The sequence below is a fragment of the Podarcis bocagei genome (assembly GCF_964188305.1).
Source record: "Podarcis bocagei genome assembly, chromosome: 1".
Lineage (NCBI taxonomy): Eukaryota > Metazoa > Chordata > Lepidosauria > Squamata > Lacertidae > Podarcis > Podarcis bocagei.
The window spans coordinates 117,046,118-117,063,286 of NC_138125.1; the positions used below are offsets into that span (position 1 = coordinate 117,046,118).

General features: G+C 43.9%; 1 long non-coding RNA gene across 1 annotated transcript; it reads right to left on the minus strand.

Annotated features, from left to right (window-relative positions):
- Window positions 1-8,412: 8,412 nt before the first annotated feature.
- LOC308585301 lies at window positions 8,413-10,195 on the minus strand. The gene is made up of 2 exons (XR_014007217.1): window positions 10,075-10,195; window positions 8,413-9,121 (listed from the first exon to the last, which is right to left on the minus strand). It is a non-coding gene; the product is annotated as an uncharacterized lncRNA (long non-coding RNA).
- Window positions 10,196-17,169: the final 6,974 nt, after the last annotated feature.

The window sequence follows — 17,169 nt, forward strand, 5'->3', positions numbered from 1 at the left end:
TATCCAAGATTAGTTTCTAAAACCGTCCATGACTATGCAAGCATCGCCGGCTGATATTTTGAACTCAGTGATCCTGTGAAGCTATACCATAAATATTTCCACAAATGAGCCAGCTGCTCATGTTATGTCTGCTAATGCTCTCCTAAAGCACAGTAAACCAGGCCTGCCATGCAGCTTATCTGTCAGGGGCTGAAGAGTCTCGGGGGCTTCATAAATCTACTGGTTTGTGGTCCCAGTAGAGCAAAAAAAAACCTGGAGGTCTCTCAAGCACCTGAGAGGCTGTGAGACATATTTGGCATGCTATGTCCTGCCTGGGGGCCCGGGGGTTGGTTGGACTTGTTGCAAACACATAGTCTGGAAACATCAACTGTTGCTGCAAGATGTACTACGGGGCCTCATTTCTCTGACACAAACCAGGACCCATGAGGGAAGAGCTTTCTCAGCATTTAGCACACAACGCAAGGTCCTTGTGGCTTTCAAATCAGGTTTTCAAATACTGCCATAGGACACAAATAAGGGAACTAATTCCACCTATGGGAAGCCCTAGATGTAAAAGTAAAGGACCCCTGGACGGTTAAGTCCAGTCAAAGGTGACAATGGGGTTGTGGCACTCATTTCGCTTCAGGCCAAGGGAGCTGGTCTAAACCGCTTCTGGCGCAACAGGACACTGTGACAGAGCGCATGGAAACGTCGTTTACCTTCCTGCCGCAGCAGTACCTATTTATCTCCCTGCACTGACATGCTTTGGAACTGCTAGGTTGGCAGAAGCTGGGACAGAGCAACCGGAGCTCAGCCTGTCGCGGGGATTCGAACCGCTGACCTTCTGATCGGCGAGCCCAAGAGGCTCAGTGGTTTAGACCACAGCGCCACCCGCGTCCCAGCCCTAGACGTAGTAGTGTCTCAGACAAGGAGCACCTTCAAATTACCTTTGGAGCCCTTTTCACAACTCAGGTCACATCTGCAGCGTACATTTAAAGCACAATCTTCCCACACAAAGAACCATGGGAACTGTGGTTTATCCCTAAGAACATAAGCACAGAGAAAGAGTCCTGTTGGATCATGGTTAGGGCCCATCTAAGTCCAGCTTCCTGTTCTCACAGTGGGCAGTCAGAGGCCTGTGTGAAGCCTGTAAGCAGGACCCCAGCACAAAAACACTTTCAAGAACACTCCCTGCCTGCAGTTTCCAGCAAGTATTCAGAAGCTCTTCAGCTGAGCACTGCCAACCAAATCAGTGAAGAATAACCAGTGCAAATTCTGCAACGTGTCCTCCTTTTTCTTTGAGGGTGGGAAAAAGAGATATTGGGGGGGGGGGAGGAGTTTTGTAGTAAGGTTAAAGCTTACTGGGAAATGATATATAATGAAATGAAAAGGATGTTTAAATTAACGTTCGTAAACCCCCCCCCCCACAAAAAACAGAACTTTTTCTTTGGGGAATTATAGGGACAGAACTACCTGAACTGTACCGAAACTTATTCCTGTATGCTACTACAGTGGCAAGAATGTTACTTGCCCCAAAATGGAAAGAAGCAGAAGTCCCAGCAAGGGAAGAATGGATACAAAAATGTACGGAGTATGCAGAAATGGCGAAACTTACCTGAAGAATAAGAAATCAAGATAACAAACTTTTTTTAAAAAAAAAAAGAATGGAAATGGTTTACTGAATATTTACAGATAAATTGTAAACATATAAGAACATTGGCAGGATTATTGTAATAAGAGTACATATTTAAAGAAGACGAATAAATGAGCAATTTAAGTTAATCTGGATCTGCAGAAGATATTAAAAATAAATTTAAGGAACTGCAGAAAGAGGGGGAAGGAAGTCAAGTTTTGAAATGTCAAAATGATTGTAAAAGCAATGAAATGTATAAACCTGAAAAGTGTGTGTGTGTGTGTGTGTGTGTGTGTGTGTGTATTTAAAAAAGAGGAAAGTTTGAATTCCTGTAAAAAAGAAAAAAGTAAAAAAGAAAAAGAGATCTAACCGCCCCTCCCCCCAGCTAAAGGTCTTCTGAGAAGCCCACTCATCCTCTTTGGTGGGCGCCATTGTGTGCTAGCATTCCCATGTGCATTGGGGTCCAGCATGGGAAGTCCCAGGAACTGTTTCCCAGGCAGCAAAGGACGCTTCTGGGTGGAGCTTGCTGCCTAGGTAACTGGTCCCGCCTGCTTGCCTAATCAGCGAATGGTAAGTAGGCATGGACCACCAGGTATCACCTGCTGGTTTGCTCTGGAGCATAAGAGCAAATTCTGCAACGTGTCCTCCTTTTTCTTTGAGGGTGAGAAAAAGAGATCTCAGAGATTTTCTTTCTTTCTCAGATAAAGGTCTTCTGGAAATGTTAGTTCAGCTCTAGCTGAAATAATTTAAACTAAGGATCAAGCTCCATACAGAAATGAGGGAAGCGAGCAACGCACACTAGTGGGGTGTGAGAGATAAAAACAACAACCGCCAGGGCACAAGCTTGAACTTGTTGAAATTATTATGTTATTAAATCATCAGCTATTATCTCGGAGCTGGCAGAGGTTGCTTTTGCCAAATCAAAGGAAAGTACATGGGGCACACAGGTGATGTGCAACTCTGCATTAAAGGATTTCCCCCTCCACCTGCTCTCTCGCTCTCTTATCAAATTTGAACTACTAAATAGCAAGCAAAGCACTGTAAGACAAATGCCAGAATGGTGTGGCGAAAAGCAGAAGCTCTCTGAACTGGTAGGTCAGATCCTGGATATAGGCTAAGCTCAGTCCTAAAAACCTATTGCGGTCACGTCACAGCATACTTTTAATTCACTCTAACAGCCACGGCTTCGCTCAAAGAATTTGGAGTTGTAGTTTCTAAGGGCGCTGGGAATTGTACCTCTGTAGGTCTCCTAACAACTGACCTGATCTGCAGATCGCCAAAGAAATGTTTAGTGAATGGAAAGAGAGAAAACCTCACACGCCACCCATCTCTCAGTGACAAGGTAAGCGCAACCCTGTACCAGAGGAGCCAACTCCTAGGGCCTGTGGGGGCTTTAGCCCCCACAATAAAATATTTGAGGGGGATGGGCCCCCACCAAATTGATGGACATTCCCATTCAAATGGTGTTTGTGTACTGTGTGGTGTGATCGATTATTCAGGGTGGGGCTGACCTGGGCTCAAGTTGGCACCGTGGCCCTGTACACACCAAAATTCTAAAGGATCCTGTGAATAAGGGTATCTTTTGGAAACTTTTCAAGATATCGGAAGACAGAATAAATATCTTGCCCTGCCTTATAGGGTTCTTGAGGCAATTACAGTGGTACCTCTGGTTACAAACTTAATTCGTTCCGGAGGTCCATTCTTAACCTGAGGTACCACTTTAGCTAATGGGGCCTCCCGTTGCCACTGCGTGATTTCTGTTCTCATCCTGAGGTAAAGTTCTCAACCTGAGGTACTACTTCTGGGCTAGCGGAGTCTGTAACCTGAGGTGTATGTAACCCGAAGTACCACTGTGCTGAGATCATGGCAGTGTCTGCATATCACAGTAAACAACGGTTAACAGCTTGCCATGAACACACAGGTAGTTCCCACATCACTGTTCCCCAAGCCAGTGGCGTAGCGTGGCTTGTCAGCACCCAGGGCAAGGCAGGTAATTTGCGCCCCCTAACCCGTGGATTTGCGCCCCCTGACCCGTGGATTTGCGCCCCCTAACCCCCAGATGTTGCGCCTGGTGCGGCCGGCCCCCCCTGCACCCCCCACGCTACGCCACTGCTCCAAGCACAAACAGGAGTGACAAATGGTGATCCTTGGCTTAGCATTACATCTGAACTAGGGATGGTGGTTTGTTTCGTTCCAGGAAAGCCATGTTGTTAAACCAGGGCTTGTTCTAGGTTAACCAAGTATGGTTTGTTTGAGAGAAACCAGCCATGATACATTTGGTGTAATAAACCAGAAATGGAAGTTGGGGGAAGTCAATAGGGAGGGGGAAATTAGAAAATGGATGTTAAATGATGATATTGAATATTTGTTATGAGAAAAGAAAATCAATAAAAATTATATATATTTTTACACACACACACACACACACACACACACACACACAATTTGTATTAATATTGTCCTTTTCCATGCTGCATTTATGCAGCACACTGTACTACTTTACGGTGTTTTTTAAAAATATGCCTTTGCACAACCCCTCCCCTTCTTGGACCACACAAACTGGTTTTAATAATCAAAATCAAGGTAATCAAAACGCTACAAAGTTTTTCTTCTCCTCTTGGCTCCAAATTATTTTTTCTTTATCATCTGGGCACTTCAAGTTCAGCTGGGTGTTTCAAAAACTCAGGTGGCACACTGTAACTTCTAAATTGTCTATGGACAATTACTCTTACTATCTTCCCCATATCTTGTTTTCACTGCAGTTATGAAGAAAGACAGACAGACCTGTGTAGGACTGTAGCCAGAGTGGAATTTACCACACTTCCTTGCACCTGTGAAAAGGTTTGATTGCCACAGCTGTCAAAATGTTTTTAATGTGAATGGCTGTCCTGATGGATCTCTTTCTCTACCTGGAACGACCATTCCCTAAACATGAGCAATTTTGTGATAGTGCTTGGAGTGTAGGTATCATAAATTAGTGTAAGTGACGCTTTCGTGATTAACTATGCCACTTCCTTTTCTTAATGTTTCATTTATTAGAAATGAAAACAGACCTCCTCATTAAAACTGAAATAGGACTGGGGGAAATCTGGAATTTTATAACTGGCACTCGTTATTGTAGCTGGAATTCCCAAATCACTTGAGCAGCTGTATTTCTGCCTCAATTGTGTAAAAAGGCCACCCTGGTGCTGTTCGTAGGTTTTCCCACTCCTGCCCAACCAATTTGTTGGGGTGTCACCAGCAAAGGAAAAGCAGGAAGTAGACACAGCAACCTCATGCCAGTTTCAAGACTCAAGGCTATTCTCAAAACCAGGGGTAGCCATTGCGAACTCAACTCCCATGAACTCAAGCCAGGATGGCCAATGGCCAGGGTAAGGAGTCTCAACAAATTCTGGAGGGCACCAAGCTAGCTATGCCAATCTAAATCAGGCTTTTACAGATGTTTTGGACTACCTCTCCCATGAAACCTGACCACCTGCCACTCTGGTTGGGGCAAGTGGGAGCCAGATTCCAAATAAAAAATAAATTTGAAAGAAACCAGATTGGAGAAAGCTGATCTTAAAGGTACATGATGAACCAACCTAGTTGAAGTTGAGCAATTCTTGGTCTGGTACTTAGAGAGGGATTTTATTTTTATTTTTATTATTATTATTATTTTTATTATTATTATTATTATTATTATTATTGCAAATCATCATTTATTTGTATGTCATCTTTCCATAGGCAGCTCTCAACACAGTGGGAGGGAAAATGACAAAAGTCACAACTCACAAAAGATGATGACATACAAAGCACCAATAAGTTAATGAAAGCATCTCATTAAGAAAGATTCAACAATTATTATTTTTTTAAAAAATCCCCTTATAATTCACAGTAAGGTCTGATAAGAAAATTCAAAAACATAATTACAGAAGCAGCACGCCACCTTGATTGTCTCTAGGTGTCATGAGTAACATGTTTTCCTGACCCACAGTCAAGATGGTCTCTGGTACCCTCAGAGCAGGTTTTTTAGCTGGAATCAGTTGGGTTCCTACCTATGTATACTGCCACTAATACCATAATGGAAGGAAGATGGGCTATATAACACTCCTGATTTATCTTGGCTGCACCTGTGGTCCAAAAAGTCACCAACCGCTCACTTCAAGGATTCTTTGTATGGAGACCTACCTTAAGGTATATCACAAAATACCAGCTAAGAGCCTTTTGCAATATGTTACTCTGGCATAGGTTAAACCACAGAGCCTAGGGCTTGCCGATCAGAAGGTCAGTGGTTCGAATCCCCACGACGGGGTGAGCTCCCGTTGTTCAGTCCCTGCTCCTGCCAACCTAGCAGTTCGAAAGCACGTCAAAGTGCAAGTAGATAAATAGGGACCGCTCCAGCAGGAAGGTAAATGGCATTTCCATGCGCTGCTCTGGTTCGCCAGAAGCTGCTTAGTCATGCTGGCCACATGACCCGGAAGCTGTATGCCGGCTCCCTCGGCCAGTAAAGCGAGATGAGCGCCGCAACCCCAGAGTCGGCTACGACTGGACCTAATGGTCAGGGGTCCCTTTACCTTTACTTTACTCTGGCATAACTCCATTCCCAGATTGCATCATGCCTGGTAACGGTGTCCATATCTTTACTTATCTCTTCAATTCTATGTCCCCATCACCCATTGTTTTCTCATATCCCTGCTTTTGGGTCCATGGTGCCCCTTAAGGTTATAAAGTCAAATCCTGTGATGTCCATTCTGTATAGAAGCTCTATGCCCCCTTGTCTTCCTGGCCCACCTTCCCCATGAGTTTCCTTCTGCTGAGAGTGCACAGGCCATAGCTACCATGCCTCCTGAGCATTCCTCTTTCTCTCTCCAACATCACACAGCCCACTTGTTGAATTAAGCAGGGAGAGGTTTCTTCAGATCCCATTCTTTGCCATTCCCTATTTGCCCTCGTTTCCATTCTCATCTGCCCTTTCCCCCAGGCATCAATCTCCACCTCCTCTTATTCCAGAAACTTTCTCAGTTCATTCTCAGCTCCGCACCCTTCCTTTGACCTCCTTGCACTCCCTGTTCCTTATCTAATCTTCCCTAGGTACTGGAGCCTCTCACCACTCCCCAGTGTCTATGAGATTTTAATCTATGCTCTACTGACAGCTACCACTTTCCTCATAGTAGCTGGACTGTAAACCAGTTCCTCGAGCAACTGGACGTTCTGTTACCATATCTGCTAAGCCAATCGGTATCACAGAGTTCACTATTGCAGGTGCAATACCACGTAGATTGTTCTTTCTTCATTCATTCTCCCTCTCCTTCTTTCTCTTTTGGCTTTTCTCTTTCTCTTCTCTTTCTGTCTTAGAATATTATTTGATCAGAACGACACATTTCAGCCCACACCTCTTTCTCTCCCTTTCATGAACACAGCAAAAGTCCCTTAGCGTAGGCTACCCCCTCTGATTCTCCATCTAAGGATCTTCATGGAGTACCATGGGTAAATCATGGTGACCTGGTGAGTCCCAATGTGACTTGTGCCAACCCAGTGTGGACTTGTGCCAACCCAATAACTTTCTGGGTTGAAGAGTATATGCTTGATTATTCCTAGAATCAGATACAAGGCTGAGTTTGAATGTGGTGGTCCTCCCCTCCCTTCCCCCCAAGCAAATTCCTCCATGGGTGCATGCTTCCCCCTGACCGCCCAATGCCCTTTATCCTATAACATGACAGCCACATGCTCTAGGAAGTATACCCTTTATTTCAGGAATACGTTTGGAGTGAGGATGAGCCTTCCATCTACCTGTGTTCCACTTGGTGCAGGGACAAGGAGCATGTTTTGCCACATCTCACCAGTGTCTCCCCAAATGCATCCCATGTGCTTTGTTCCCTGGAAGTGAGGTGGTAGCCATTGAGAACAGACAGTTCCCATTCTTGGTGTGATGCTAGAATGTGGGGGGAACTGGGAAGTGGTATCGATGAGTGGGACCTGCAAACCACCTGCTGCTGTGTGGAGTACTCTGATTCAGGGTGCCAGTCAACCAGTTGTACCCTCTTTAAGGACACTCTATTCCACCCATTAGTCTCCATTCTTCCCCCAGCAGTTATTCAGCATTATGTAACCATTCTGAGTTCTCATTGTATTGCATTTGATGCCTTTGAGGTTTCGTCCACCTAAAGCAGTGGTTCTCAACCTGTGGGTCCCCAGATGTTGTTGGACTACAACTCCCATCATCCCTCAGCTCTGGCCTTGCTAGCTAGGGGTGATGGGAGTTGTAGTCCAACAACATCTGGGGACCCACAGGTTGAGAAAGGCTGACCTAAAGGGTTTTTTTGTGCTTCTTCAAACTTTGGAGTTCCCTCAAACCTGCATAACCTGTGGAAGATGCCATTATATAGGATGATGGCAACCTGCATAACGATAGGCACTTCGTGAATGGGTTGACCATTAGTAAATGGTAGACTTCACCAGTTGTTTTGGACTACAATACCCATCAGCCTCTGCCAGCAAAGCTGTAGTACAAAACAACTAGAGGGCATCAGGTTTGCAAATGTTGCTGTATGAGTAGAACATTGACCTGAAAATCCTCAAGCTTTCAGAACCATGAGAGCTTAACTGAACTCATGCCTTTGACCACTGTGATAACTTATGGTAATAAATGGGGGATAGCCAAGTCATTTCCCACAGCTACTAAGAAACCTTTCTGCATTAAGTAGCAGCATGAAAGTCCATCCTAGCAGACACTAAGCGAGGACCCCTGGCTAGCTTCCTCCCTGCACTGGCTTCTTTGAATTCCTCTTGCTTCTGAAAGATCCTTTTTAAAAAGCTTCCTCTTTCACTAAGCTCAAACATCCATTTTAATTATACATCTGACTTGACGAGCTATGTTTTGAATTAATATTTGCAAAGAAAAGGGTGGATTTTAAAGGCTTCTCTTGGTTAATTTGCACCAGAAGCGCTTACATGGCTCATTCAGCCAGGGCAGAGAAACAAGACCTTAATAATACGCCGTGCATTTTGAAGGTCCAGGATTAATGCATAGTCCACCAATAAAAGATGGATAAGGAATTCCATATTCTGAAGAGGCCTCTTCACTCTATTATCCATTCCCCAAATACTGAAGATGTTTCAAGTGCTGTGTCCTATACTTTATAGCCAACTGCTGCTCTGAAAAGTCATTGACCCAAGTAGAATATTGACCAGCATTGTCAGGGATGATGGGAGTTGTACTCCAGCAGGTTCTCCATCCCTGGCCGATGGGTTCTGAAGGCCTATTTCATGATGCCTACCACAGTCCTTTTTCATTCAGAGGTGCATATCAGAGTGTTCCATTTGGTGTTGCACTTCAAGATTGGTTTCCTAGAGCATGCAGTGAAGAAGAGGATATCTGAGCCCGGGGAGAATATTTGATTATTTCTGCTCTGCTCAAGGACATAGCAGTGTTGCTTTCGTGCAAGAATTAGGAGAGCAGTGTGACTTCGATAAGGGATGGAGGAGGCTGTGGGTGAAGATCAGGCAAAGGATGCTGGGAGATTTGGGGCCCTGCAAGTCAAGGATAAAGGAACAAACTGTGACAAATGCATAGAGAGGACTGAGGAGAGATGGGGGAAAGATGCATCTCATTTATTGCAGGGAAGGACTTTTGGTCACGCTCGAAGGCTCTTTTTGCGCAGTCAGTGGTAAAGACTCTCCATGAAAAAGATGGCTTTCTTAAATAAAACATGACTTTTAAAAAAGAGTACTTTTCTACAAATCTCTGAAATGAACCCTCAGTATTCTGCTCAGATGATTATGAAATATGCAGAGGGAGGTATCATATACGCGTAATTGTCAAGAAAAATTGCTCACAAGGGAAAGTCAAATTACGAAGTTAAGAACTGTGCCTCTATTAGAGCTCATAAGAGCCCAAGCCAGGAGCTCTGAAAATGTGTGCCAGGGTAACAGTGAATCAAGGTCTCTGGAAAAAAGAACTTGCCTACCACTGTTAATCTTCCTTTCACATGTGCAAACACAAGGGAGAGTTGGGTGCATTAGAGGGCACACTCAGCACACACAATGTAATAATTAGGCTCTGGTGAACTCGAGGTTAGACTACTGCAATGCACTCTATCTGGGACATCCCTTAAAAAGCATTAAGAAATCTTGATGCCAGATTGTAGACTGGCGTTGACTAATTGGACCATGTCATTCATAATTTTGTTGGATCTTCATTGGCTGCCTCCTTGCTTCCAGGCTTGATTTAAGGGGATGTTTCTGACCTTTAAAGTCCTTAATGGTGAGAATCACCTTATTGATTTGCCCCCATACACCCTCTGCTCAACATCTAAGAACTTGTAGGAGCAGAAGTGGTGCTGGCCTTATGGAATGCTTTCCCTGGAGAAGTTCAACAGGCCCCGAGGGCAAAACCTGGCTTTTCCACAAAGCCTCTGATTGATTTATATAAGGACAGAAATCCAGTCCACAAGCAGGCCATTTGCATGGCTTGTGATCCTCACTAGCACGCCACAGCTCAGGGGTAGAGCATCTGCTGGACATGTAGGCTGTCCCAAATTCAATCCCCAACATCTCCTGGCAGGTTTGGGGCAATTTCCTGCCTGAAACCTTGGAGATCTGCTGCCAACCAATGTATGTAGACAATACTCAGTTAGCTGGACCAATCACCTCTCTCGATATAAGGCAGCTCTGTGCATTCCATACTGCTTCTGATATAGGAGATAAGAGAGCCATCATGACTAGTAGCCATTTTTCTCACTTAGTATCTGATGTTTAACAGCTGTGGCAAAGGATTGCACATTGGGAGTGAGGCTTTCTATTGCTTTTTTGATATTTTGTCTTTATCAACCAATGAGGTTTTGTTATATGCTGCTTGATTTTGATTTTGTGAGCTTCTTTGAGATAGCAGGATATAATTCACTCAATGAAATAGTCCTGTTCTGGCGATGCATTCCAGAATAATCTCTTGTCGCACACAAGGATCCCCTAGGAAACACCGAGAACCTCCTTCAGAGACAAATTGATATGGGTCACATAAATACACAGAGATGAAAATGTCCTGATAATACCCTACTAAGACAATCTGAACAAGAACCGTGTGTAATTAGAGGAGAAAGCAACAGAAGTTTTGCCTTTCTTAGGTCAGACCTTGTACATAGTCAAGAAACAGTCAACCAAACATACAGGAAAAAGTTTCTCAGAACTACCTAACCAATCAGAGCGCATGCTACTTAAATAAGCACCATGCCACTCAGCACCACCTCCACCTGTCCCCCTCTTGTCTAGTTGACTTAACCCTTAAATTACAAATTGAATTATCCTTGCTGCTGCAGTTCCAACAAAGGGCAACTAGAAAAAACATGGTAGCAGGTAAAAGGCCCATATGAGAAGAAACCATTTTTTTCAGTCTAGTAAACACTGGGCAAATTGTGAGGAGAGGGATAGACGGAGATGGAAAGCAGAAGGTAAAGAAAAGAACTACCTATCCAAGGGCAAACTTTAGAAATAACTTGCACTTCCTCCCCTCCAGCCCAGAACCACCTTCTCCCCTTTAGGATTTCATTAGCTTCTTTTTTTCCCCTACTACCTGAGAAACAGGTGCCTTTCAGCAGCACCAACAAGAACTCTTCAGTCTAGTGCTTATATAAAATCGACATTTGGAAAATGGAACACTCTCAGTTGAATATTTACTGCAAGAATTCGTAAAGGAGGCAGCTAAGATCACGGAGGCCTCCTGGTGAAGCACGACCAGGCACTTTGCTAGGAGTGGACAATTTAAAACTATCACTTATATTCTCCCACTTTTCCTCTGCAAATTCACAGCATAACTGGGGCTTTACCAAGCCCTTCTTCATACAGTTGGCCTTCGTTTTTACCCACCTCTGAGATCACAGTGAGCATGAGTCACCAGGGAAGGGTCTTTGCTACTGCATGATTAAGCGAAAGTGTGCATTTGCACCACAGCATTTCATATCTTGTGTCTATATAGATACAGATGGAGATTAAAAGGAGACACTCTTCCTAGTTGTATGGCTGCTTTTTACTGCACAGTTCCAGGCTTTACAGGCATCCCTTTTGTACTCATTTGCAAATGTCAGCTCTGTTGCATGTTGCTCTGTCTTCCAAAATGTTGCTTCCATGCATCCGTTGTATGCAACAAGGTGAGCAGCAACCCCGTCAAATGGGCTGCAATGAAGGGATGCTGGCACAGCACCCCATCCACCTCTGCAAGCTGGTTGGCACTCAAATTCTTAATGGTGTTTCATAGTCTGGCATTCAACATGTAGAATGATATCTATCTGTCATGTGACAAAGACACATGAGAGCAGAAGCAGCAAAGCAAACTGGGAAGTGCTGGGACTGCACAATCATTTGGGCCTACTACAGTGGTGCCCCACAAGACGAATGCCTCGCAAGACGAAAAACTCGCTAGATGAAAGGGTTTTGCGGTTTTTGAGCTGCTTCGCAAGACGAATTTCCCTATGGGCTTGCTTCGCAAGACGAAAACGTCTTGCAAGTTTGTTTCCTTTTTCTTAACACCGTTAATACAGTTGCGACTTGACTTCGAGGAGCAACTCATAGAACGCGGTGTGGTAGCCTTTTTTGAGGTTTTTGGTGATTTTTGAAGCTTTTCCAAAACTTTTCCAACACCGTGCTTCGCAAGACGAAAAATTCGCTAGACGAAAAAACTCACGGAACGAATTAATTTCGTCTTGTGAGGCACCACTGTAAAGTTATTCAGGCCCAACTGCTAACTGTTGAGTCACTCTGACATGCGATTAGCAGCCAGTTTCTCTTTTTGTGATCTCTGTAAGATTTCAGTGAGAGTCAGTCTGTTTCAGTTGTGAACAGAGTCAGTATGTAATCTCAGTCAAACCATGTTGTTTATGAATAAGTTTATTTTAACTCAGTAAAGCTTTATTCTTTAAAACTCTGCGTTATTAATTTACACTGCGCAACACTATCTACAGTAGTACCTCGGGTTACATACGCTTCAGGTTACAGACTCCGCTAACCCAGAAATAGTGCTTCAGGTTAAGAACTTTGCTTCAGGATGAGAACAGAAATTGTGCTCCAGCAGCGCGGCCCCATTAGCTAAAGTGGTGCTTCAGGTTAAGAACAGTTTCAGGTTAAGTACGAACCTCCAGAACGAATTAAGTACTTAACCCGAGGTACCACTGTACTTCCATATACCTTGTTTTCTTGAAAGTGTAGATATGGCTGGAGTAGAGTCTTGGGATAGGTTCGCCTGTGGTCTTCTAAGAACATAAGACTAAGCCTGCAGGATTGGACCAGTGGCCCAGCTCATTTGGCATCCTGTTTTCAGATGCCCACAGGAAGCCCCAAAAGAGCACTCTCCTCTCCTGCAGTTCACAGAAGCTGGTATTCAGAAGCATATTGTCTCTAACCACGGAGGTAGAACGTCATAATTGATAGCCTTCTCCTCCATGGGGCTGCTCAATCTTCTTTCAGAGCCATCCAAGTTGGTGTCAGGCGTCAGGGAATCCAATCCCCTCACAGCAGGCTGCCAGGGATAAATAGACAAGGATAGCCTTGCCAATGTCTTCTATTCAATATTAAGTGAGAGATGCTTAGAAATGCTGCCTCTGAGTAATGGCAGTGCTCTGAGTAATCTCCACCCCCCTCTTCTCTCCTCAACCATCAACAGCACCAAACACCTTACTCTGTCCCATGAGACCAGGGCCCTGCAGGATTTAACCTCCTTCCGCAGAGCCTGTAAGACAGAGCTATTCCACCTGGCTTTCAATTTGAACTTAGCCTGATCTTTTATTCCCCTTCCTTCCCTCCCTCTCCCCTTTTTATGAAGATTACCCGCTCTGGGATCCCACAGCTAATTCTCCCCTGGTCTCCTCGCTGGCCCAAATAGGACTAACTTAGCCAGCTAGCCCTGATGATCATCTAATATTTATTGGATGGATTTTCCCCATAAATTGATTTTTGAATTCTGAATTTATTGTTATTCACGTTTTATACTGTATTTTATGCTGTTTTTTGTTGCATCAATTAAGTGTTTTAAATTTGTTGTTAGCCGCCCTGAGCCCGGTTTTCTGAACCAGGAAGGGCGGGGTATAAATAAAAAATTATTATTATTATTATTATTATTATTATTATTATTATTATTATTATTATTATTATTATTATTTGTCTCTGAGCCCTTTGCTCGCTGACTTTCAATGCTCGCCAGGTTCTTGGAGAAGAGGGGTCTGGAATGCTTTCTAGTGACAACATGTCAGCCAGCTGCTCTGGCTCTTCCTCCTCCTCTCCCATTATTTCCCAGCTTTGCCCTTCATCTACCTCTGAGCTGTGACCTCCCTCAAACCACTGTTGTAAATCTATACCGTCTCCCTCTTCTCTGGAAGGTTCAGGCTGGGGAGACGGCCTCCACCATTCCTCCTCTACCCAGTCCCTGACAGTTGGTGGCCAGCAGTCCCTCCTGTGGGAGTGAATTCTATCGTTTAACTATGAGCTGCATGAAGCAGTGCTTTCTGTGGCCTGTCCTGGATCTCCCAAACATCAGCTTCATTGCATGTCCACGAGTTCTGGTGTTAGGAGAGAGGGAGAAAAAGTTTTCCCTATTCATTTTCTCCATGCTATGCATAATATCTTTCTTTCTTTCTTTCGCCAAAATGTTTTTATTGATTTTCCAATTTTTAATCAACCACAAAGCAAATGTAATATTTTTTTCCAAAAACGGGTTCCCCGCAGTCCATCCTCAATGTGCTCAGAGTCTCCTCTTGTTGCTGCACTGTTTTTCCAGCTATTTACATTGTGGCAATATTTTTTTAAAAAAAACTTATTACCCTTAACCGTCAGGTCGCCACTTACCAATTCCTGCAAGTATAACATTTTAACATTTCCAATTTCTACAAGTGAGGCCATGCATAATTTTATATCTAAATAACTTTATTATGCTAGCCATTGGCCACGACAAATCTGAATTTTTAAAAAATACAAGCAAAGGTGTTGTCACGCCGCAAATAATAATCTCTATTTAGATCTCTGTGACTCCCTTACATTTCACTGCTACGTATATTGTCCAGGGTCGTCTTTCTGGTCTTTCTGGCTGACAAAAGATGACTTTATGAGTCACTAAAGTGTTTATATTGCTAGGAAGTCATAGGACCTTCTCTGCTGGGGAGAGACATCTTTCCTATATGGATGGTAGGATGAAAAATTGCCTCCTGGGTCCAATGTATAGTGGGCAATACAGTGGTGCCTCGCAAGACGAAAAGAATCCGTTCTGTGATTCTCTCCGTCTCTCCGCGGTTTTTTTGTCTTGCGAAGCAAGCCCATTGAAGGATTAGCGGATTAGCGCTATTAGCGCTATTAGCGGCTTTTAACGGCTTATCTGCTGATTGGATCAGCTGATAAGCGGCTTAGCGGCTTAGAAAAAGGGGGGAAAGGGGGAAAAAACCAGCAGGAACTCGCAAGACATTGTCGTCTTGCGAAGCAAGCCCATAGGAAATTTGTTTTGCGAAGCACCTCCAAAATGGAAAACTCTTTCGTCTAGCGAGTTTTCCGTCTTGCGAGGCATTCGTCTTGCGGGGCACCACTATATATTTGTCTCTTCTCTAATCTAACAAGTCCCAAATGCTTTTCACATAGGGGGAGATGCCCTATACCAGGGGTCAGCAACCTTTTTCAGCTGTGGGCCGGTCCACCATCCCTCAGAACATGTGGTGGGCTGGACTATATATATATTGGGGGGGGGATGAACGAATTCCTATGCCCCACAAATAACCCAGAGATGCATTTTTTTTAAAAAGGACGCATTCCACTCATGTAAAAACACCAGGCAGGCCCCACAAATAACCCAGAGATGCATTTTAAATAAAAGGACACATTCTACTCATGGAAAAACACGCTGATTCCCGGACCATCCATGGGCCAGATTGAGAAGGCGATTAGGCCGCATCAGGCTCACTGACCTTAGGTTGCCTACCCCTGCCCGACACTCTTGATTGTTTTGGTCGCCATTTTCTGAGCCTTCTAATGGTCCCCATGCCCTCTTTAAATGGCATGTCTCAATGTCAAAATGGATGTGTCTTATTTCAGATTCCTGCTCTGATGACCTCAAACCGTGTGCTGCCTCTCCCTGCTCACACACCCTTGATGGGAGACTGACACTATATGCATTATTCCTGTTGGAGAGAAAGCATTCTCTTACATCTGGAGTAAACCTGAACGCTTTGTGCTCTCCTTATCCATGAACTCATAACAATGAATACTCTGGAAACATGTGAAATCTCTACTCATTAGTTCCAGTGATGTAAACTTTGAAGTGCAGGTGGCCACAGGTACATCCCCCGGAAAGGGCATAGCCACACACCCCAAGGAAAGTTCAAAAATCCAGGCAGCTGCCTTGATCCATTATTACACACACTCAACAGGAGCAGGGCATGCACCAGCCTTGCACTCGGTTTATTAGAATCAGCATGACAGCAATACTAGACCTAGTCTCCTTGCAAAAAAAACTCCATCAGAAATTGGTGCTCACTTCTGATTGGGTACATTCAAACTGTCAGGCAAACTGACCTCTAGCAAAATATTGTCAGCAGCTTTTAACTGGCTTTAGCTTTTAATTAGAAATGCAAAAAATCCTGCAAAGAAGTGTTGCCATTTAAGCTGCGAGTATGAAGTAGGAGCCCCATCAAAGAAAATGGGGAAAGGACCTAGCTTCTGCCGATTTGCCTCATTCTCTTCCTTCCTTCCTTCCTTCCTTCCCGTCTGTCTCTCTCTTTAAATGTGCTATTTCAACTTTATGTTCATTAAATATATGAGAAGGCTAGCAACGTATTCCAAGAATAGTGAGAGTGGAAGAAAGGAAGAGAAAGAGAAAGAGAAAGAGAGAGAGAGAGAGAGAGAGAGAGAGAGAGAGAGAGAGAGAGAGAGAGAGAGAGAGAATTGAGCATGGTCAGATATAAGGTACGGAGATGAAATATATTTCAAAAAGCAAAGATATATTTAAAAAATGAAAGAAACTTGTACAAAAGAGCCGATTCCTCTCTTCTGATCTGTCACAAAGAAACTTGAAAGCCTCATTATCACCTAAATCACTTGTCAGAGCAAGGATTGCCCATTGGCTACCCCTATGCTCTGGCAGATGACATATCTTATATCCTAAAAGGGGGGGGGGAGTCTCAATGTTCCGCTGTGTTTCCCCTCCACTATACCTCCCCACCCTTCCTTGTAAAGATGTATTTACTTAGAGTATTCTCAATGCAGCCCCTGATACATTTGTTCTTCCTGAACTTGTGCAGCTCATTTCTGATGATATACTGAAAAATCACAATCTACATGACCTAGCTGTTTAGATTAGCGAATATTGCACTTAGCTACACAACACATGATTCACAGATGAATCAAAAGACCACAGGCAACTCTCATTCAGGGATAATGAAGCATGAAATGGTGTTTTAGAATTAAATTTACATCGGGGGGAGGGGGATTCAAAACAAAACAAAACAAAACAAATAATTAGCAGGGAAATTGAGGAGCAAAACTACAGAATGTATGAATTCCGAGATTATTAACATAGAGCACGCAAACTGTTCATCATTTCTTTGATGTCCAAT